Consider the following 24,231-nt stretch of genomic DNA (forward strand, 5'->3'; position numbering starts at 1 on the left):
TACTTCATACATTTTTTGAGCACTCTGATATTTTTCCACAAATGCACTACAATTGCTTTACTCATTCTCCTGATAGTAGAGGTTAGGGCTGTTTCTAAGTTTTGTTACTGTGTTTACTTCAAAACATTATGTAGTGTTGTATTGCCAGGAACATTCTTGTGCATGTGTGCAGATATGGGTAGTACCACCCTTTAGATATAATTAATAAATTATAAAGTAAGAATATCGTCAAACTTACAAAGTATTGAGCAGTTGCTATCTCAAATGGTGATGCTAACAAACATTTGCACCAGAGAGCTCATGTTGCTTCAAATTTTTGCCAGCATTGATATTATCAAATGTTTTAATTTTGCATATAGAATGGGTTTGAAATCTCATCTTTTCCTACTGTGTGTATTGGCTATTCCAGTTTCCTCTTCTTTGAGTCAATGGACCATTCTTTCAATTTTTTTGTTGGTTTTTCTTTTTCTTGTAGTTCCTTATATTGGTCACAAATCTATTATTTGTAGGGTGAATAATTTCATAGTATTTGTTGCATACCTTTATTTTTAAAAGATCTTTTAAAACTTTCCATTAGTTTAATTTTTACACAGGCAAAACAAACCTGGCACTCAGAAACAGTAGCTGGAGAAGGGGACGAAGGAGAAGGGAGTAACATTTTTCAGCAGTACCTCATAGTGACATTTTATAAGCTGTCAGTTGGGTTGCTTAGATGCGGAACTTGAGGTAGGGATTCAGAAGTTATTAATTGACTGAGGATTTTTGCAAGGTAAGCAAGGCGGAAGGGCAGGCCCAGGGGCAAGCTTAGTGCTGGTTTAGCCCCAGTGCACCCCTACAAGGAGCTTTGAAGTATGTATGGCATCACAATCTTGCCGTTAAGCAAGAGGCCTGGCATTTTTAAACCCCTCAACAGTTAAGTGTTAGCTGCAGGCTACTGCAGACCTCCAAACCCAGGAAGAGAGAATATTCCAGAAATTCCTACTAAAGGTGGTTCTCATCAGCAGAGTACCAAGCTCTGAGCTATGAATTGGAAGCCCGGTGTCACAGGGACTATAGAATAGGCACCTGCTCACTCCATAAAGGGGAGCTGGGCATAGCACCAAACAGCATCTTCTACACAGGAGTTAAGTCATTAATCTTACTACCCCCTGACATTGGTAATGTCATCTACATTACAGATACAAGTGAACAAAGACTCAGATATGGTGACAGCTCAGATCGCAGCTAATAATCAAAGATTTCCAACATTTAAATGGAGTTTTTCCTAATGCCAGAACTTGTGCTCTATATAATTTGCTCTTCTACAAATATACCTATCTGTCACCTTCTCCAGTTAATAACAGACTAAGCCAGGGAAGCTGTCTTTCTACCCAATGGTGGCTGTGGTTGCCTTCTTCTGTTACATGGGGAGGATTCAGAGTGATCAGTTTACCTCATAAGCACCATAGAGCAACTTTCTCTCAAAAATGGTAAAAGATCTCACCCCCCTGCAAACACTCTATGTCCTCTGAGGAATCCAAACTCACTTTGAGGAAATACACTAGGAAGACATAAATCAGTTTCATTCTTGATATTGGAGAAATTCTCTGATTTCAGGTGTAACTCTTTTTCTAGTATAGGAAGATATAGCTGGGTAGAAATGGCATGAATTACAGGCCAATAGAGCTAAGGTTTTAACCCTGTCACCTCGCTACAAATCAAAATTGCCACGGAACTTTGAACACGTATTGTTACAGGGAAGGTCTGCACGGTTCAGTGAGACACTGTTCATCCTGGCATTTAATGTTATGAAGATTCAAAGATGCTGCCCATCCATCTCTCCACTAATTCCACTCCTTGCTCTGCCAGGCTCTGTGTTGGGTACTCTCACATACGTTATGTCACTTAATACTGCAAGGGATCTAGGAGTCCTCATCCTTGTCAGTTACTTTCTCCCAGGACAATTGCTCATGAGCCAGCCCGCCATTTGCAAACGCAATAGACAAAGACTTGCCAGATGGCTTGGGGAGCTGAGAGAGCAGGAAACATCTTCACAAAATATGTTTTGTTGGGTTACTCACGATGGAGGCACTGAAGCAAGGTGACTGAGATGGAGTGCTTGCAGGGTTGCCATGCGTTCCATTTATTCATTGCAAACAATGTCCCCAGCCCACCGAGAGGACCGTGAGAATCAGAATCGCTCTTCCTCTGCTGAATAACACTCTGCTCTCTGCACAGTATAAGAGGATTCTGTGGTGCCATGTGGTTCTATTGTGAGCCTCCATGCTACAGTGATCAGTATTCAGAGCTGCAATTAAACAGTGCAAAGTTAAGTGGTAGTAAAATTCAAATGCAGTCGCAGAATGGATCGAAATCTCAAACCAGGTGCAGTTATACTCATTTTTACATCAGTCCCTTAAATTTTAATGCCTTTTATGGGCCCCTGAATGAATAGATTGTACAAGATTCATAACCACTGAAAAAGAAGCTTTGCAGCTTTCTCCAAAACTCCCTAATCTCACTGAGATGGAGCAATGGACAAGAGATTAGAGGAATGAACTTGGAATGTGTATCTATGATTATGGCACTAAAGAAACCAAAGGTAAAAATTGCTGCATGTATAGATGACCCATAAAGTTCCAGGCTGATGGGAAGATCATGAAAGGAATGTAATACAATTTTTATAAAGACAATTCAGTTTTTACTTATGATACCTCCAGGAACACCTCCCTATAGGAATTCCCATCCCTAGATTCCCTGCTATCCACCTGAAGAGCACGGATATTAAGTAAATCTTCATAGCTGGCATTGTTCTAGTCAATCTAGACTCTATCTTCTCAATCGACATTTGGTATCACAGAGGAAACAGTCTTATTTATTCATTCATTGCATCATTCCTCCTCTGGCTGAGAGTGGAATTTGTGCTATACACTCATGTCAAGTTACTCAGCCTCTCTGCACTTCCATTTTTTCATTTATAAAGGCAGCAATTATCTGGTTAACTCATATGGCTATTTTGAGAGTTAAAGATAATAGTCTATGTGAAATCCATGAGTACAACGTCTTCTGTATAATGGCTGCACAATGTAAGCCACCATTATTATTCATTCATTCAACAAATATTTTTGAGCATCTATCATGTGTCCAGCACTACCCTAGGTACAGAGTCAAGAATGAATAGGACTGGTTTATCTTGATCTTTTTCCTGCTCCGCAAAGATGGTTAGGTATCAGAAAAGCAAGGGGTAGTATTTTTATGGGCAAATTTCATTGCTTAAACTATGTGCCTTGTTTGTGATAGTTGTCTTTGCTACTTTTATGTTTTTACCCTTTCTCTCCTCAAATTAGATACCAAAGACTCCATTATCAAACATCACCATCTTTCCTATGTTTCTATCCCGTACAGGTGACAATCAAAGTGGTAATCAAGACTGATACCACCCGGGAGAATCTGAAGTACTTCTCTTCGTATGGCCATTGTGAGAACCATGCACTAATATCCACAGGCCAAGCGTGCAGAGGATAAGATGATCACATAAATGAGTGACATTTGTTTTCAACACCTTGCTATAAATTCTGCATACATCATCTTTCATTCAGTCATCACTACATGGTTTTTGTTGTCTTTGTTATTGTTATTATTAGCCTGCTATAATTATGTGAGAAGCAGGGAGCTCAAGTGCCACAGCATTTCCAATGTTCCATGCCTGATGTGGAATAACTGTGACTTAAATATCACAGTTCCAAATCAGTGTTTTTATCTATCCCTAAATTTTTTCCAGGATTTTATGGTAAATGTTAAAAAATAAACATGTGTGGAATCATCCCCTTGTTGAGACAGCATAAGAACAGAGATGAACTCAGGCTGTGAGGATGTGGTTTTAAGTGCAGGATCCTCATATTGTTAATTATCTTCTTTGAAATAATTCATCCCTAAGGTAGAAAAAATAATAACTAAGTGTCAAAACTGCTTTGAAAGTCAGAAATAATATCCATAAAGTGTCTGGGATGTAGTAGGTACCCAAGAAATGGGCAAAAGTACACGTGAGATTTACTGTGACCCTTGATCCACGTTGGGCAATGTGGCATACTTATCTCAGTGGATCTATTTAAGGACTCAAAGAAATGTGGAAAGGTGTGCACAATATCCTGAGTGAAGAGAAGGGAGAAGGAAAAGAAGGAAATTGGCACTTACTAAACACCAAATAAGAGTTAAAAGATTTGTTTATCTCATTGAACCACTCCAACAACTTGATATAGAAGATACTACATTTTCCCCTAAAAGTTAATTGGAGCTTGGAGAAATTGATTTATTCAAATTCACCATATGGCAAAAGGCAGAACTGAGATTTAAATTCAAGCCCTTCATTTCATACCCATCGCACTGATACATCCCACGTACATCTCAATTAATCGAGAAATACTCTCAAAGGTATATAAGTGGATGTTCTATGTTTTAAAAACTACCACTACAGATACTAGATAACTAGATTCTTCCCTGGTTTCTGTCACTAACTAGCTATGCAACCACTAACTTTTTTCTTGGTCTCAGTTACCCTGTCTCTGAAATGAAGCAGTGAACTTCTGTGATTTCCAAAGCCCTTTCTAGCTCTAACATTTTGTGATAATTCTTTTCCCTAAAGAATTCCCTTCTGGCAATACAAAGTGAAGACACAGCACATATGTACAAGAGTTACTCCGTTTATATTAAATTCCACATTCCTGCAGGGATATGTCATGTCTGTTGCCCTTCAGTCGACTCCACACTCCAGTGTTTGTTTACAATCATCAGGGCATGAACAGCTATTTTTAAACCTGGCTTTTCATGTAAGAAGGTTAAAACTCAAACTGAATTTGATTTGTTGGAGAACTCAAATCCTCAGGATTATGGCAGGAAGAAAGAAAAATGTAAGTCACTTTAATTACCCTTTGACTCTTCTCTCCCCACTTCCACTCCCATAATTCTACTAACAAAGATGCCATTGGTTAAGCTGACTTGTATCCAGGGCAGAAAAGCTTTTACATTGGCAGCTGATAACCAAAGGTCTTGGGCTTGTTTACTTTATATTTTTGTTCAAAATAACAGGAAATAATGTCTTAGGAGAAAGCTGACTTGGGGGGGTGGGACCAGCAAATCCAGGGATTTGCACAGCTGGCTAAAGTAAAATATCTAGTAGTCTTCTTCAATGAGTTTTTACCTATCATACTCTCCTTTAAAGAATATAAGTTTCAAAGTCAGACAGATGTCAATCAACCACTTACTAGTGATCTGGCAGAAAGATTTTCCTGTAATAGGAATATTACTCCCGTCACTAACATGGGTTTTGCTCTGCTTTGTTTTTAATTTGGGGCCTATCTGTAGATTCCAGGATAGAACATAAGCTCATGAAGAGCTTAGATTGCTTGGTGGTCTTGCTTGATTCTCTCCCTATTGCTAAAGCCTAGAAAAGTCTTTCACTCATAATAGTTTCAATAAATATTGGATGACTTGCAGAAGGTTTCCATTCCTGGAGCACTTACTTTCTAGAGGATTTCAAGAAATGTTTTACAGAGTTGTTGCATAAGATGAGAGTGACTGCAAATGGATATGGGGTTTCCTTTGGGGGTTAACAAAAATGTTGTAAAATTGATTTCAGGAAAAATTGTACAACTCTGTCAATATGCTAAAAAATCACTCCATTGTACACTCTGAGTAAATTGTATAGTGTGTAAATTATGTCTTTATAAAGCTGTTCTTAAAAGAAACTTCTTTGCTCTCCCAAACTTCCCATGTTCATAAATAACCATAGCCAGACTGGAAATTAATATCAATGATTTGAGTAAATTGTGGAGCAGCTGGTGCCAAATGAACTGGGAGACAGGGAATAGGTATGAGGAGAAAAAAAATACTACCTGTTCCCCTTTCAAGAAAGAGATGTCCCCAGGATTCTTTTCTAATTCAGTCACTATCTTTCCTTCCCTGCACTTAAACTTCTCTCAAGACAGACTGATAAAGATAATGCACATGTGTGAAAGAGCCAGTCAGAATTCCAACTGTTCCCTTATATACTGCCTCACTCTATTCAATCCCATGACAAGCTGTTAGGTGAAAAACTCTTGGTCCTCCAACACGGCTTCTAAACTCATGAGTTTTCTGGATTGCCAAAAATGTCCTGAATCCTGATTATCTGATCAACTCATATAAGAAGTCACATGCTTTGTATAAGAGGAGCACATATATGCTGGTATATTTTTAAATAACTCATTCACATGCTCAACAAATATTTGCAGTCAAGTATTCAGCAGAGACTGGGCTCTGTGCAGGAGACTGAAAGATAAAACTTAAAATGAGAGGTAACACTTACCAAGCACGCATATGCTTTAACTATTGACCTAGTTAATTACTTCAACAGCCATTGAAGAGAAAGAATAACATTATCATCAAGCTCATTTGACAGATGAGAAAATTGAGAGCCAGCAGTGTCAAGTAACTTGCTTAAGGTCACACGACCAGGAAGTGAAGGTTCTAATGGTGCTGTGAGATGGGTTGGCTCTGAAACCTCTGCTGTACCTCGACACTGAATGGTGTGGATTCTCACAATTGTACCATTAATCCTTAGAGAAATTAGAGTTATGTTGAGAGCTCCACACCAGCAGTGGGGTGGATAAAATGACTTTTTATCCTCCCACCCCTACCTGCCCACAAAATATAAAATGTCATCTTCAGCCTCTCTATTGTACTTCTCTCTCTCTCTCTGTCTCTCTCTGTCTCTCTCCCTCCTCCCTCCCTGCACCTCCCCCTCCCCATCCTACTCTTTCATCCCTGTCTCCCTCTCCCTCTTCTTTTCCTTCTCCCTCTCTCTTTTCTTAGACCCACAGCTTTAAAATGTCTTCTCTAGCACAGCCAGCTGCCATGAACACTTGGAAGTAAATCACCAGGTCAAAAGATCCTATCAAGTGATTTTTAATGAAGATTTCTTTCCTGAATGCCAAATATAAGAGGTGAGTATAAAATGGGCATTTCCAAATGCTAAAGAAAACCACCCACATCCTAAGGCACTTAGGTATGTCAGTAAACTTCTCCTTTCTCTATGCCAAAGGTCACCTGGAGAAAACACCCAATGACAGATATTATTTTTCAGTGAGTAGTTCAAGGCTTTTTGCAGACATATATTTTCCTCATCACCTCTCTAAATAATTTTCTTCAATTAATGGTCAATACATCATTCCTTATGTCATATGCAAAAGATAATAAACCAATATTCCCTTGAACAATGATGTTCTGATTAAAACTTGCAGTGGATTCTTTATTTTGATTTACTGCCACTATAGTTTACCTCAGTGGGTTCATAGGTTGCATGCAAAATGGAATCAATGCCTGTATTCCACTCCCATAAATTTTAATTGAAACAACTTAGAGTGGTCTGGGCTCTAAAAAATTTTAAGAGAAGATGGCAGCTAGAGGGAGGAAGCAGAAAGCATGCCTCCTAAAGTAAAATCTTGGAGAGACACCGGAGACACACCTTACAGGCAAACCCATCAAGAAGAGGCAAAACTTTGACTCCTCCACACCTCCAGCCTTGCAAAGCATCTCTACTTCACATTAAACGGAGAAGCTTGGGAAGACGCGAACCACAAGGTGAGCTAAGCGGTACACGGTACTCCCACAGACAACCCTGGGCCAGATCAGCATAGCCCCCTGGACAGACCGACCCCCACCCAGGGAAAAAAAGAGAAACTGAGTAATAAGCAATAAGAACAGTAAAGACATGTAGCAAAGAGGGTGGGGCGCCCTGAGCACCGAAGAGGAGGGGAATCCCTCCCAGAACTGTAAGTGAACAAGCCAGGCCGGAGAAGGCAGGAGTGCGGCACACACCCAGCAACCAAGAGCGGAAAAACCTGTAAAAGTGGCAGTGAGAGGAAAACTCCACAGGAGAAGGGGGAAGACCCACTTCCTACGTGAACTGTAAATAAATACGATGGCCTGAGAAAGTGGGTGCATTGTCATCTCCCCCAGTGTGCTTAGAAAGGGGAAAGCTTGTAGAAGAGGCTCAGGCACAGGAGAAATCTGAGTAAACAAAGCCTGCGGGGCCAGGTGAGTGCTAAGCTCACCCAGAGATCTGCATAAATAACTCCTCCAGCAACAGCAGGCTGACAGCAGCGGGCAGGCAAGCCACAGCTGCAGATACCATTCTCAGAACTGTCTCCAGACTCTTTTTTTTCTCTCTCCCTACCTTTGAAGAGACAACAACTGAACTACACCTGCATGCTGAAAAACTTACTGAAACTGTATTGCATTTGAACTTGGGACACTTTGTGGGGTTTTTTTTTGTTTGTTTTGTGTGGTTCTGTTTTATTTTATTTTTCCCCTTTGATGAGACAACTGCAGAACGTCTGATGCACCATCTCCAGGATTGGGGGCTGAGAGATGAACACCAAAATAATTGAGACTGAAACTTCATTGCATTTGAACTTGGAGATTTTTTTATATATATATTTTTCATTTTTTTTTTTAATTTTTTTTTAATATTTTATTTTCAATCCTCTGTCTGTCTCTCTAAACCCTTTTCAGCATACGGTTGATTAGTACACTGTCTCTCCCTGCTTATATCTTTGAAACTTTTTTTGTTTGTTTCTTTGTTTTGTTTTTTTCTACCTGTTTATTTGTTTTTCATTTTTCCTTTAACTTCTTTGTTTTCCATCTCCTCTCACCCTTCCATTCTAAATATCACTAGTTCTATTATTACAAGCCAGAAAATTACTTAATTTCACACAGTACAGGGACAATAACACCAAGGGCAATGACGGGAAGACAGAAAAAACAGGGAAACCAGTTTTCCCACAGCAAAAAATTAGTACAGGAACCAGAGGGGAAGGAAGAAAACAGGTACTCAGATCCAGACTCCAACAAAATGAAGATAAACTATGCCAAAGAACCCAATGAAGCCCACAAGAATAATTAGAAGAAGAAATACTACAGGTACTCAATGAGAATTTTATAGAGATGATACTGGATAGGGCCAACCAAAATGTACAGGAGACACTCAAGAAATTCCAAGAGAACAAAAATAGAGAATATGAAAAAGCAAAAGAAGAAATAAAGGAAACCGTAGAAGCACTGTATAAACGCCAAAGTGAAACAAAGAACATGATTAATAAAGAGATAAATGAACTCAGGACAAAAATAGACAACATTAAAAAGGAAACGACCCAGGATATGGAAAACCTCAGAAAAAGAACGAAACAGAATTGCAAAACAAACAAGATGGACAATCCAGCAGAATAGAACAAACAGAAGACAGAATCTCAGAACTCAAAGATGAAATGGTAATTAAAGGAAAAACCGAAGAACTATTAATTAAACAACTCAAGACCTGTGAAAAGAGAATTCAAGAACTCACTGACTCCATCAAAAGACCAAACCTGAGAATCATGGGCATCGAAGAAGGAGAAGAGGTGCAAGCAAAAGGAATGTGTAATATATTCAACAAAATAATAACGGAAAATTTCCCAAATCTAGAGAAAGATATACCCAGAAAGATGCAAGAGGCCTCCAGGACACCAAACAGACCAGATCAAAATAGAACTACCCTACAGCATATCATCATTAAATCAACAAGTTCAGAAACTAAGGAAAGAATATTGAAGACTGTAAGAGAGAAAAAACAAATAACATACAAAGGTAAACCCATCAAAATCACAGCAGACTTCTCAACAAACATTAAAAGCAAGAAGAGTTTGGGGAGAGATCTTCTGAGCACTGAATGAAAGTAACTTCAACCCTAAGATACTCTACCCAGCAAAACTATCATTCAAAATAGATGGAGCAATAAAAGTCTTCCATGATAAGTACAAACTAAAACAATATGTGACCACAAAGCCACCATTACAAAAGATTCTGCAAGGGATTCTGCACACAGAAAGTGAAACCCAACTTAACCATGAAAGGACAGGCAGCACCAAACCACAGGAAAAGAAAAAGCAAGAAAGTAGAGAGTAACCTCAACTTAGGTACACACAATCAAACCTTCAAACAACTAAGACAACTAAATGACAGGAATTACCACATACTTATCAGTACTAACGCTTAATGTTAACGGACTTAATTCACCCATCAAAAGGCACCGCTTGACAAAATGGACTAAAAAGGAAGATCCAACAATTTGTTGCTTACAGGAGACCCATCTCACCAACAGAAATAAGCATAGGCTTAGGATGAAAGACTGGAAGAAGATTTACCAAGCCAATGGCCCCCGAAAACAGGCAGGAATAGCAATACTTATCTCTGACAAAGTAGACTTCAAACCTACATTGACCAAATGAGATAAAGAAGGACATTCCATACTAATAAAAGGGGAAATAGACCAAAAGGAAATAACAATTATCAACCTATATGCACCCAATGTCAACACACCCAATTTCATCAAACATACCCTGAAAGACCTAAAAGCATATATAAATGCCAACACAGTGGTTGTAGGAGACTTTAACACCCTTTATCATCAATACATACATTATCTAAACAAAAAATCAATAAAGAAATTCAAGATCTAAAATGTACAATAGATCAAATGGACCTACTTGATGTCTACAGAACATTTCATCCAACTTCTATACAATATACATTCTTCTCAGCAGCCCATGGAACCTTCTCCAAAATAGAGCATATCCTAGGACACAAAGCAAGCCTCAGCAAATATAAGAAAATAGAAATTATACCATGCATTCAATCTGACCAGAATGCAATAAAATGAGAACTCAACAAGAAAAGTAAAGACAAAAAACATGCAAACAGCTGGAAACTGAATAACTCATTACTTAAGGAACAATGGGTCATTGATGAAATAAAAGAGGAAATTAAAAAGTTCCTGGAAGTCAATGAAAATGAAAACACAACCTACCAGAACCTATGGGACACAGCAAAGGCAGTCCTGAGAGGACAGTTTATAGCCATGAGTGCATATATTAAAAAGACTGAAAGATCCCAAATCAATGACCTAATGATACATCTCAAACTCCTAGAAAAACAAGAACAAGCAAATCCCAAAACAAATAGAAGGAGAGAAATAATAAAAATAGGAGCTGAAATCAATGAAATAGAAACCAAAAAAACCATACAAAGAATTAATGAAACAAAAAGTTGGTTCTTTGAAAAAATAAATAAGATCGACAGACCCCTGGCAAACCTGACTAAAATGAGGAGAGAAAAAAACCCAAATTAGTAGAATCAGGAATGCAAAAGGGGAGATAACAACAAACACCATGGAAGTCCAGGAAATCATCAGAGACTACTTCAAGATCCTATATTCAAATAAATTTGAAAATCTTAAATAAATGGACAGATTTCTAGATACATATGATCATCCAAAACTGAACCAAGAGGATATTAATCACCTGAATAGATCTATAACACAAAATGAAATTGAAGCAGCAATCAAGAGTCTCCCCAAAAAGAAAAGTCCAGGACCTGATGGATTCTCTGCTGAATTCTATCAGACCTTTAAAGAAGAACTGATATCAACCCTCCTTAAACTGTTTCACAAAATAGAAAGGGAAGGAAAACTGCATAACACATTTTATGAAGCCAGTATTACACTTATCCCAAAACCAGGCAAAGACACCTCCAAAAAGGAGAACTATAGGCCAATCTCCTTAATGAACAGTGACGCAAAAATCCTCAACAAAATAATGGCAAACCGAATTCAACAATACATCAAAAAGATTATTCACCATGACCAAGTAGGCTTCATCCCAGGAATGCAGGGGTGGTTCATCATATGAAAATCAATAAATGTAATAATCCACATTAACAGAAGCAAAGACAAAAACCACTTGATCATCTCAATAGATGCAGAAAAAGCCTTTGATAAGATCCAACATCATTTCATGATATAAAAGCTATATATGACAAACCTACAGCCAGCATTATACTTAACGGAGAAAAACTGAAACCATTCCCTCTAAAATCAGGAACCAGACAAGGATGCCCACTATCTCCACTCCTATTCAACATAGTACTGGAATTCCCAGCCAGAGCAATTAGGCAAGAAGAAGGAATAAAAGGAATACAAATAGGTAAAGAAACTGTCAAAATATCCCTATTTGCAGACAACATGATCCTATACATTAAAGACCCAAAAAACTCTACTCAGAAGCTTCTAGACACCATCAATAGCTATAGCAAGGTAGCAGGATATAAAATCAACATAGAAAAATCATTAGCATTTCTATACACTAACAATGAGCAAACCGAAAAAGAATGTATGAAAACAATTCCATTTACAATAGCCTCAAACAAAATCAAATACCTAGGTGTAAACCTAACAAAAGATGTGAAAGACCTCTACAAGGAAAACTATACACTTCTGAAGAAAGAGATTGAGGAAGACTATAGAAAGTGGAGAGATCTCCCATGCTCATGGATTGGTAGAATCAACATAGTAAAAATATCAATACTACCAAAAGTAATCTACACGTTTAATGCAATTCCCATCAAAATTCCAATGACATTCATTAAAGACATCGAAAAATCTACCGAGAAATTTATATGGAAACACAAGAGGCCATCGAAAAATCTACCGAGAAATTTATATGGAAACACAAGAGGCCATGACTGAGTATTAGGCAATACTCAGTCAAAAGAACAATGCTGGAAGTATCACAATACCTGACTTCAAACTATATTACAAAGCAATAACAATAAAAACAGCATGGTACTGGCACAAAAACAGACATGAAGACCAGTGGAACAGAATAGAGGACCCAGATATGAAGCCACAAAACTATAACCAACTTGTCTTTGACAAAGGAGCTAAAAATAGACTATGGAGAAATAGCAGACTCTTCAACAAAAACTGCTGGGAAAACTGGTTAGCAGTCTGCAAAAAACTGAAACTAGATCCATGTATATCACCCTATACCAAGATTAACTCAAAATGGATCAAGGATCTTAATATCAGACCCCAAACTCTAAAGTTGATACAGGAAAGAGTAGGAAATACTCTGGAATTAGTAGGTATAGGTAAGAACTTTCTCAACGAAACCCCAGCAGCACAGCAATTAAGAGATAGCATAGATAAATGGGACCTCATAAAACTAAAAAGCTTCTGTTCATCAAAGAAGTGGTCTCTAAACTGAAGAGAACACCCACAGAGTGGGAGAAAATATTTGCCAACTATACATCAGACAAAGAACTGATAACCAGAATATATAGGGAACTTAAAAAACTAAATTCTCCCAACACTAATGAGCCAATAAAGAAATGGGCAAGTGAACTAAACAGAACTTTCTCAAAAGAAGAAATTCAAATGGGCAAAAAACACATGAAAAAATGCTCACCATCTCTAGCAATAAAGGAAATGCAAATTAAAACCACGCTAAGATTCCACCTCACCCCTGTTAGAATAGCCATCATCAGCAACACCACCAACAACAGGTGTTGGCGAGGATGCGGGGAAAAAGGAACCCTCTTACACTGCTGGTGGGAATGCAAACTAGTACAACCACTCTGGAAAAAAATTTGGAGGCTACTTAAAAAGCTAGACATTGATCTACCATTTGATCCAGCAATACCACTCTTGGGGATATACCCAAAAGACTGTGACACAGGTTACTCCAGAGGCACTTGCATACCCATGTTTATTGCGGCATTATTCACAATAGCCAAGTTATGGAAACAGCCAAGATGCCCCACCACTGACGAATGGATTAAGAAAATGTGGTATCTATACACAATGGAATTTTATGCAGCCATGAAGAAGAACGAAATGTTATCATTCGCTGGTAAATGGATGGAATTGGAGAACATCATTCTGAGTGAAGTTAGCCTGGCCCAAAAGACCAAAATCGTATGTTCTCCCTCATATGTGGACATTAGATCAAGGGCAAACACAACATGGGGATTGAACTTTGAGCACATGATAAAAGGGAGAGCACACAACGGAGATATGAGGATAGGTAAGACACCTAGAAAATTAGTTAGCATTTGCTGCCTTCAACACAGAGAAACTAAAGCAGGTACCTTAAAAGCAACTGAGACCAATAGGAAAAGGGGACCAGGAAACTAGAGAAAAGGTTAGATCAAAAAGAATTAACCCAGAAGGTAACACACACGCACAGGAAATTAATGTAAGTCAACTCCCTGTATAGCTATCCTTATCTCAACTAGCAAAAACCCTTGTTCCTTCCCATTATGTCTTATACTCTCTCTTCAACAAAATTAGAGATAAGGGCAAAATAGTTTCTGTTGGGTATCAAGGGGGTGGGGGAGAGAGGGAGGCGGTGGGGTGGGTGGTAAGGGAGGGGGTGTGGGCAAGGTGGAGTAATGACCCAAGCATTGTATATACATATGAATAATAAATAAATAAATAAATAAAAATTTTAAGAGCCCCTCCCAGGTGGTTCTAATAAGTAGACAAGTGCAGGAACTCCATTAAATATTAATCTCATAATTAAATAATTCTCCAATTCTAGGGAAAGGGAAAACTAGCTTTCTCTACCCTAGCAGACTTGCTTCTTTTGGAATGTGCTAAGAGAATCTGTATGAACAACTGCATCTTAGTACAGTATGTGGCTTGAGGAATAATTGAATCTCCAGCTTTGTGTTCTATAGAACCTCAGAGTAAAAAGGGCACTCACACAGGAAGCAAGAAGAGTGGAGATGGAGCATAAAACAAGCTGAAGGTGCTATTGGATAGTGTCACATGACGTCAGAAGCACACAGAACTGGTTGGTAAACTGTGGCTTGATGTAAATGAGTAAACAAATACCTTGAGACAAGAGAAACTGAGAGAATCTTAAGTAGTTCACTTAGATATATCTAGCACCAGTGAGAAAGTTTATCTAATCTAACCAATGACTGTCAGAGTCATTGGGTAGTGTACAATTGTAGTTATGTTAAAATTACAGCACCCAGAGGCTGCCTTTCTCTTAGGCTTCCAATCTCAGAGCTAAGACAATGCTGACCATTCATGTTAGGTTAGTTGGTCCCTCTTTTCCCCCTTCCATTCATTCCATCTGGCCAACTAGGTATTTGGACTGAGGGATTTTCATGGAACCAGACTTTTGTCCTTTCACTGTAGATACAAATAAATTTCCTATTCTTCATATTTGAATAGTCTATGAGTGGTCTATGCATAGGCCAGTAGAAGGATAAGGTTCTATGTCAACTTCAATTCTAAGTCACCTTCATCCCAGCTTTGACCAAAAGACCCTCCTCTGAGGGCAATAAGGCACTTACTCAACTATATTCAGTAAGATTTCTGTTGCTATTTGTTCCTTACGCAGAATCTTGTAGGTAATATGGTGATTAGTTAGCATGGTTTGCAAATAGTTGACCATAATGGGACTGAAATCTCACTCGTCCTTAAACTGTGCTGCAAACATGTAAAAGCATCTACTATATTTCCAGGAACTGTGCTGGATACCAATGATTTAATAAGAACCAGGCAAAGTTCTTATCCTTAATGAAATTAAAAAGTAATGGAGAATGTAAGTAGATAAACTATTGAACTTGCTTGTTCTTTTAAAAAAGAGTATGAGGGTTTTGTAGAAGCACAGAAACGATTTCAGCTTCTGAAATTGTTTCAGAAACGATGGCATCAAAGACAGAAAATTTGAATGAACTAATGAATGATGAGTTCTAATAATAGCTATATTTGTAAAATATAAAGTACTTCTAGATCTGTTCTCTTAGAATGTAAGTTTTATAAAAGCAAGGACAAAGCAAAGTACCTTTGCAACACTAAATCCAATATTGACTCTTAAAACATTCCAAGCTTTAAGAAATGAGAAGGGAAGTATTCTAGAGAGAGAAAGTAAAGGCAGAAAGACAGCAAATTCAGTCCAGAATCTCATGGAATTTTGAACTGTAGACATCCAAAGAAATGAATCTCAGTAAACCCTGCTAATGGCTATGCCAAAGGGGAAGACACAAAAGTCTACCCTACATATATCTCATAGCATTGTACTTAGTACCTTAATAAATTTATCATAGCCAGGGTCTGGTTTACATTGTTGTAGATTTATTAAAAGGGAAAAGAATTCATCACTGAGGACTGCACATTGGCTAAGCTTGTGGAACTGCTAGAATGAGAGTTGATTAATTTGTAATGAGAAATTACCGTAACAGAAACTACAATATTCCTTTTTCATGACCAGCCTGTTCTACCTTTGCCAATTTGGAAAATTACTGTTAAAATAATGTTCATGGTGACCAGAACATTCATGTCCCCACCATAAGACTATTTTCTCCCTGTATGAGAGCAGAAATTAAAATCAACAGATAGGTCAGTGAGCCTGGAATCAGATATAAGAGTCAAGGGAAAAATGATTAATGGAACTCTGTTAAGAATGCTGAGTACATTCTTCTCTCCACTGAGGCAGTGTGGCAGTAGCATCAGAATATATGGCATGCTTTATCATCTTACCAATAGCCACTTGGAAGGAACGGGAATAATCAGACACCAGTAAATAAGGCACTATCTCCTATACAGTACTACCTTTTACTTTTCAATTTCTAGTCAACAAGTTGCAATCACGTCTTGTCCAACTAAGATCACTATATTCTTTCAAGGTTATCATGACAATGTCCTTTGAGTGTTTACTGTAGGCTAAACATCTGCATTATCTCATTTAATCCAGTGGGAGGGTCTTTCATTTGTTTACATTTGATTGCAGAAGAGAAATGTTAAATGACTCACTCCAATGAATGCATCATTATAGGATATAATGAAGATTCTAACTATCTCAGTCTTTTAGAGCTTATTTGAGACATCCATTGAAGCTCACTTCAACATGCATACTTAACCAGATCATTAAAAGTCCTTGAGAAACTGACCAAATGGCTCAGACAGTAAGTACATGCTACATGAGTTCTGAGAAGGAGGACATTGCTGTGGGACAGGTGGGGAGAGATTGGGAGAGGGGTAATACTAAGTTGGAAAACATTTCCATTCCTCAAACTGTAGAACATAAAAGGCAAATAAGCACAGACTTACTTTTCTCTTCCCACAATCATAGCAGAACTCTTTTCTGGTAAGCCCTGAAATAACCCCACTACCTTTCAAAACACTGCAATACACAATAATTAACTGTCAATCACATTTAGCACACAGGATAGAATCCATTCCATAATCACCATCCATAAACTAGAAGCTAAATCTATAATGCACAAAAGGGACTCAATGTCATGGTCTCTCTAGAAGAAAAAAATGATACATTAAATAAGGAAAGCTATTTCTAGAAGAAAAAAATGATACATTAAATAAGGAAAGCTATTGCTTGGTGAAATTCATGAGAATCCAATTTAAGCATCAATACTTCTCTTTCTCTTTCACTCTCTATCTCTCCCCTCTCTCCTTCCCTCCCATCCCCCTATTCTTCCTCCCTCTCTCCTCTCTTTGCTTTCCTCTCCTTTCTTTTTCTCTCCTCTCCACCTCCCCATATGTGTGTTTATGTCTGTAAACTACCAAAAGATAGTCAAGTAATTTCAAAATCTTTATCTCATTATCCAATGATCTTCACAAATAACAGGAGAGAACATCTTAGATCCCTCCTCCCCCGAAAGCTGATCCTTCATTGCTGGAAAAAGCTGACATTATTACCTAAGAAAGACCAATAATTTTCCCTAGTATTGTTACCAAATGAGATCTGCAAGGACTGTTTAAGATTCTTTTAAAAAAAAAATAATAAGCCATGCTTTATTCAACCTCCAGAACAAGTAATTCCTAAGACAAATGTGAAAGAGACATTCTTGCTAAATCATGTCTCTACATACCATCAATCCCACAAGGAAGAAAGGAAGTTCAACAAAGGAACTGAGCCATCTCAGCTCACTCTACCCCCTAGATGCCTCAATTCTGAACCCAGAGAAGGAGAAGTAAGGTCTTGGTCTCATTTAGTCTTCCCGTTTAGGGTTGTAAGTAACCCGATGAAGCATGACTCTTCTTGTTCATTCATTCAACAGCCAACAAAAATTGCATGTCTTTATCTATGCATATGTTCATTCACACATTTAGCAATTTAGTTAATTCATTTAATACGAATTTGACAAGAGCCTATACTTTTCCAGGCTTCCTGTTAACAGCCAGAGATATGAAAAGGAAGAAAACAATTTCTACCCTCAGGAACCTTTGTGTCCAGTTGGGAAAGGAAATACTACCACATGAACTGTTACAGCCACCCAAAGAAAGTTGCTTTCAAAACCTGTGTTGAAATGTTTCAGGGCATGAAACAGGATTTAGGGAACTTCCCTACCCGAAAAGCTCTTTCCTGGAATATGGCTCTATTAAAAGACTTATATACTCAGCACCACAGCACACTCTGTTTCCTCTCCCTACCCATTCTCGAGACCTTTTCTAGAAGTCAGATCTCACTGACTTCCTGTTTCCCATCCATTTGTCACTGTACCAGTGCTGTTCCTCCATTATAAAGCATGGGCAGGACATCACTGGCCTCCTGTCCCATCTGCCAACCTTGCAACAGAGAAAGATCACACTGTCTGCCCATCTGTGACAGCTAGAGAGATTGCTCAGGAGTTTCTTTGGAGTAGTCTGTTTCTTTATTTTTAGGTAAACTTTTACATGCAATTATACTACAAATGTCACATATAACTACAATTATTCCTTACAGCCACGGTAAAATGAGTACTAAGGGAACTGTGCCCTATTTCCAAATGCAGAACTTGAGGCCTTAAAGCATTCCACAGCAGGGCAGGACTTGAATCCTGGTTGGCCTGACTCCAAAGTTCATGCTTTAAACTGGTATCAGAGCTTAACCTATACTTACAATTCCACCACAACTCCTTCCTTAAGAATGATTATAATGCCCTACATTTCCTTCCTGGAGAAGACAGGAAATGAGAAAAAAAAAGTATAAGAAGCAGTGGGTATGAGTTGTCACATGCGATAAAGAAAAAAAGCAGTAGCCTGGTTAGACTTCTGCATGGAGGAGATGAATACCAGATTTTGCTCACTCAGGAGACTAAAATTCTCACTATCACAGTTGAGTTGGATCCACCTAGTCTAGGAGATGGAAAGTAGGCAGTTTCCAATATTGTCAGTAGAAACTTCAACTAACACAAACTCTTTGGGGACGTAATTGTACAGAATGTGTTGAGAGCCTTATATTGCCCATACCTTTCAGCACAGTGATTCTAATCACCATCACAAAAACTGCAACATGTGGAGAAAAGCTTCCATTATATATTCACTCATTAAATATTAATGGAGCATATTTTATCAAGACATATACTCTAGAGCACTAAAGAAGCAAAACTGAGCAAGATAAACCAGGTCCCTATCCTATTTCTATGGGAAGCAACAGATAAGAAATGCATTATTTAGTATGACAGGTTGAAAGTTTCAGATTTTGTATGACCATTTTGGATTTTGGATTTCCAGATTAGAGATGCTCAACCTCTAACATCAACTATTGATAGGTGCTAAAATAATAATAAGTCAGAGCAAGAAGATAAAGAATGAAACAGGAGCTCAGGACAGGCCCCTTAAAGAGGTGATATTTGACAAAGAAATGACTGATAAGAGAGATCAGACTACATGTTACAAGGAAGCTGAAAATGCCAGCTGAAGGGACAGTTAGTGCAAAGCCCCAGAAGCAGGAGCCAAGCTTGATGTATTTGAGGAACAGCAAGCAGATAGTAAGGCAGGGAAGCATTCATCAAAATAGAAGAATTAGTTCACTTATTTGAAGTACTGTATAGTTGGAAGCTGGTTAATCGAAACCTGATAAGTAAATTGTCATACATCTACTTGTAAACAAGTAGTGGTCCTACAGATAAGTCAATGAAGGACCAGATTTTGATTCTGCCATTTGCTACCTGTGTGATGTTGGAAACTGATTTAGCCTATCTACTCCTCTGCATTCTCAACTGGTAAATGATCACCATGATAGCTTCTCATTTTGAGATAGATATAAATGGTAGTGGTGGTGATGATGTTTCAATACTTAAAGGGAAAATTTAACTCACGCTTTTTGAAATTGTCAAAAATTTTATTATGTATGAATAAATCTTCACTCAGAAATGAAGAATGTGCTACTTACTATATTTTGACTTAAACATACTTGTGTAAAATACAATATAGTCAGATATGGGATATACTTACTTCACTGATCAAGAACAAGGGTAAACACAAAATAAGAACAAAATACATCTATCTTTGTCCAAGCATGCAGCAGATTTTTCCTCCTTTGCTTTCTACTGATCAGTCTCTGGATACTAGACTTGACTTATCTCAGAGGAGATTAGGGTAGAATATCACAACTTTGCATTAAAATCCCTATCCTTGTTTTTACCCTCAGGAATGCCTAGTTCAGATTTCAGATAACCAGAAATGTTAAAATAATATAGTTGGTTTAAGGCAATGAGTTGGTGGCAATTTGTTTCAACAGTAATAAGAAGCTAATACAGTCTCAAAGCCCCACGTCTAACCCCCACACTTCAACCTCCCAGCACACTGATCTTAAGACCCCAATGTCTCTCACCCCACGCTGAGCCTCATGAACTGAATCAGAGGCCTTTGCATTACTCCTGAGGCATAGCCCCTACAGGCATATGGAGCAGCCATATTGAGCTGTAACGAGTCCTGGGCATCAGCCACCTTTGAGCTATCAGTTAATTATGAATGAGGCACATTCCTGGGATGGGAAAGAGTGAAACTATAAATAAGAAGAAGGAATCTAGAGAAGTCTTGTACACTCAAACCATAATGTAAGAAAAGACCTCTTCTTCTCCTTCAGAAGTATGACAACCAGGTCAATTACTAAAAAATCAGAAATAAGATCTAAAAAATTACAGAAGCAACTGGCTTAACAGACAGAAGGATGGGGGAAAAGGAAGTCAAGGAGGATCTAGAGATTTTGGCTACTTTTGGAAATTAAAATGTAATTGCATTTAGAAATGAAATTTGTTTCCTTATAATTTGTATCTCCTAAGAGTACTTTTAATGTTTTAGATTTGTTAAACTATAAACTATATCCTGGAAGAAAGTATGTTTATGTTAATATAGCTAACAAAGTGTTAATAGGCTCATATATAAAAGCAGATTGAAATGAATCAAGAAAATCCTAAGCCCTCAGTAGCTGAATAGACATAAGTTAAAAATTCACAAAATTTTTGCTTAAAAAAATTCAGTTATCCAATAATGAAAATCACATTCAAGCTCTTTTATAATCAGAGAAATATAAGTAAATTAAAGATTATTTTTCCATCAAATTGTTTATAAAGTAGAGTAAAAAGAAAACACTGCTATTCAGAGAAAAGCATTCATAACATAGTTAGTATTTATTGACTACTAGCTGTATCTTACGAGGCATCATAAGTTTTTTGCACATGTTGTCTCATTTTAATCTCATATCAACCTGTGACATAGCTACTATTTTAAACCTCACTTTTAAATGGAGAAAAAAATGCCTGAAGGCTAAGAGAGATTTAAGTAATTTGCCTAGGGTCACAAAGATTATAAGATGTTCAACACCATTAAGGAACAATTTGAAAATACATACCAGGAGTTTTAAAATACAAGTGACATTTGACACATTAATTCTAATTTTAAAAATTATTCAGTATCAGCATAAACTTTAGAAAAGATAACTTACACAAAATAATATTTTTTAACGATGAATTCATAGCAGTGAATGTTTGCAAATGAAGTATTTGAAATAGTTAAGTAAATTGGGTAACATTTATTGAATAAAACTTAAGTTTTCAAGACAATAACATGACAAAACACTTCTATAAATTTGGAAGAAAAAAGTTGATACACATTATACCTATACTATACTATATCATATTGAACATGTATGCCAACCACTTCACAATTCATATGCATTAGATAAAGAATATAATATTTAATTATGTGTTTGCAACTATCAATATTTAACTTTCAATCCATTATGTGAGATGTTAAAACAATGACAGATTAAGAAAGTTGTCAAAACTTCCAAAACTATTAGTGTGAGCCTCAGCCAAAATCTGTCTGACTCTAGAACCAAACACTCTCTCTGCTACTAAAAATTGTTTAAAACTATAAAGAAATAAAATGCATAAGAATTGACCTTAACTTAATAATAGTCACCCCTAAGGGATAGTGTGGGTAAGGGTGCATGCAGATAGAATAGAAAATGACTTTATTTTGTTCATTTTTAAGGAATGAACTATTTCAAATGGTACCATATACTCATCATTTGATTTTCATTAATTTTAACAATACAGCACACTTGTTCATTGTTTTAAAATAAATTTAAAAATTAATATAATTAGTATCCATACATATAGATACATATGGTATAACTATTTCCATTTAATATTATATTTCTGATATCTATGTTGATAGATACACCGCTATTTCATAACTGCTGCATAGTGACCCATCTGCATCACAACTCATGTATTTTTTTCCATTAGTTAATTTTAAGTTTTCTTCCTTTTATCTTGCTTATATTTATTTTTATAAATATATAAATTCCTAGAATTTATATATTTATATAATTCCTAGAATTTATATATTTATATAATATATAATAAATATAAAATATATAATATTATTATAAAATATATAATAAATATATATAGTATAAAATATATAATAAATATATAAATTCCTAGATATATTGGATAGGAATATATTGGATAGGTACCTAGAAATGAAATTGCTGGATTATAAGTAAAATTATCCTTACTTAATTTTTTCTTCTATCTACATTACTAAGAATATACTAACTGCAGTATTAAACAACCTCAGAATTGTAGTGACTTAACAAATACTTCTTTCTAATCATTGTTTTCTTCTCCTTGATGCTCAAAGAAGATAGCTGCCATTCAGCCTCTCATTTTAAGTAGCCAGCAGAGACTGACTGGTATCTTAACTCCCCAGAGAATGCAAGTTCCCAAGGGAGAGGCTATGACAGGTCATTTCTTATCAAGCACCCATCATTGATTTAAGTAGCTAAAGGTATAGAAGTGGGTTGGCAGTTCATAAGGAGCTATGGGGGACCACTTTTTCTGGTGGGTTATAAAATGAGCAGCTCTCAGAACACAGCAGCTGCAGTGTTCAAAGAAAGATATCCTTACAAAGACACAAACAGAAATCCTCTCTGTCCTCATCTCAACTGAAGATGACCCAGCTTTTCCTACTGTTGACTTCCCAGAGTTACAAATATAGAAATCCTTTGCTTAGAGGTTCTGCTTCGTGGTTATTATATGGTAAGTATTTTTCAGAATTTCTTCAGATCCTGAATTATGACAAAGATCTCTGAGTTTCAGATCTCAAGAGGAGAGAAAAAAATAAAGTTCAAGTGGAGTAAGAGTAATACATCTGACCTAAAAACCTCTTTCCCAAGCCTAAGCAATTTTAGACAGATGGCCTTTCCAGGGTGATATATAACTTGAAAGACTTTATCTTGGAATGGAGAAAAATAGGAAACTGTTGACATGTGGCCTTTTCTAAGCCTGGTGGCCTATGTTCTAGTTTCAGCAGGGGCATGTAACAATTATGGTTCTTGTCACTTGCACTGCCACCCGGTCGTGAACGGAAACCCTATTTTTCTGAATATATTTCAAAATCTAACTTTTCCATTGGATTCATATGCATATATATATATAATATGAAAATAAATACAGTAATTCACAAGCTCAGCATCCAGACTCAGCTTAGCCACCGACCAGCTGTGTGACCTTAAGGAAGCTAATTTTTAGTTTCTCTCTCTATATATATAAAGCGACAGTTTTAATTGCGTTATTTATAAAACCTCATGCAGCTTAAACATTCTATGATTATAGATACTCATCAATATACATTTCAAGCCAATAATAACAGTAATCATCTAATGATGATGAAGATCAGAACAATAACACATACTGCGTGTTCATTCCATGCCATGTAGTTATGGTCTCTTTATACCCATTGTCTCATTTGTTCAATCAACTACCACATGCACATGATATTGTCTTCATTTAACAGCTCAGGAAACTGAGGCACAGGGGGTTAGTAATGGTGGAGGAAGTGTCTGAAGCCTAGGGTGAGAGCTGGTCCAGCAGCCTTCATCCATCTACTGGGCTGCTAGGCATGATTTGTTGAGTAGTTCTCACACATGCCACCCTATCATATAAACCTGGTAAAAATCCTCTGAGATAAACTTTAACATTCTTTTTAGAACTGAGTAAAACAAGGCTTTCAGAAGTTGCAGAAATTTCTCCAATGGAGGTGATAAAGGTAGACTCAAAATCAAGTAGATCCATCTGTCTATCTGTCTGTCT

General features: G+C 37.2%; 1 long non-coding RNA gene across 3 annotated transcripts in view; it reads right to left on the minus strand.

Annotated features, from left to right (window-relative positions):
• LOC141421740 (uncharacterized) overlaps window positions 1-24,231 on the minus strand; it is a 156,299-nt gene that overhangs the window by 27,285 nt on the left and 104,783 nt on the right. For all 3 annotated transcript variants that reach the window (XR_012446443.1, XR_012446444.1, XR_012446442.1), the window contains one exon: window positions 2,061-2,287. This is a non-coding gene — a long non-coding RNA (uncharacterized lncRNA). The remainder of the gene's footprint in view (window positions 1-2,060; window positions 2,288-24,231) is intronic.

The sequence above is a fragment of the Castor canadensis genome, chromosome 3 (genome assembly GCF_047511655.1).
Source record: "Castor canadensis chromosome 3, mCasCan1.hap1v2, whole genome shotgun sequence".
Taxonomy (NCBI): domain Eukaryota; kingdom Metazoa; phylum Chordata; class Mammalia; order Rodentia; family Castoridae; genus Castor; species Castor canadensis.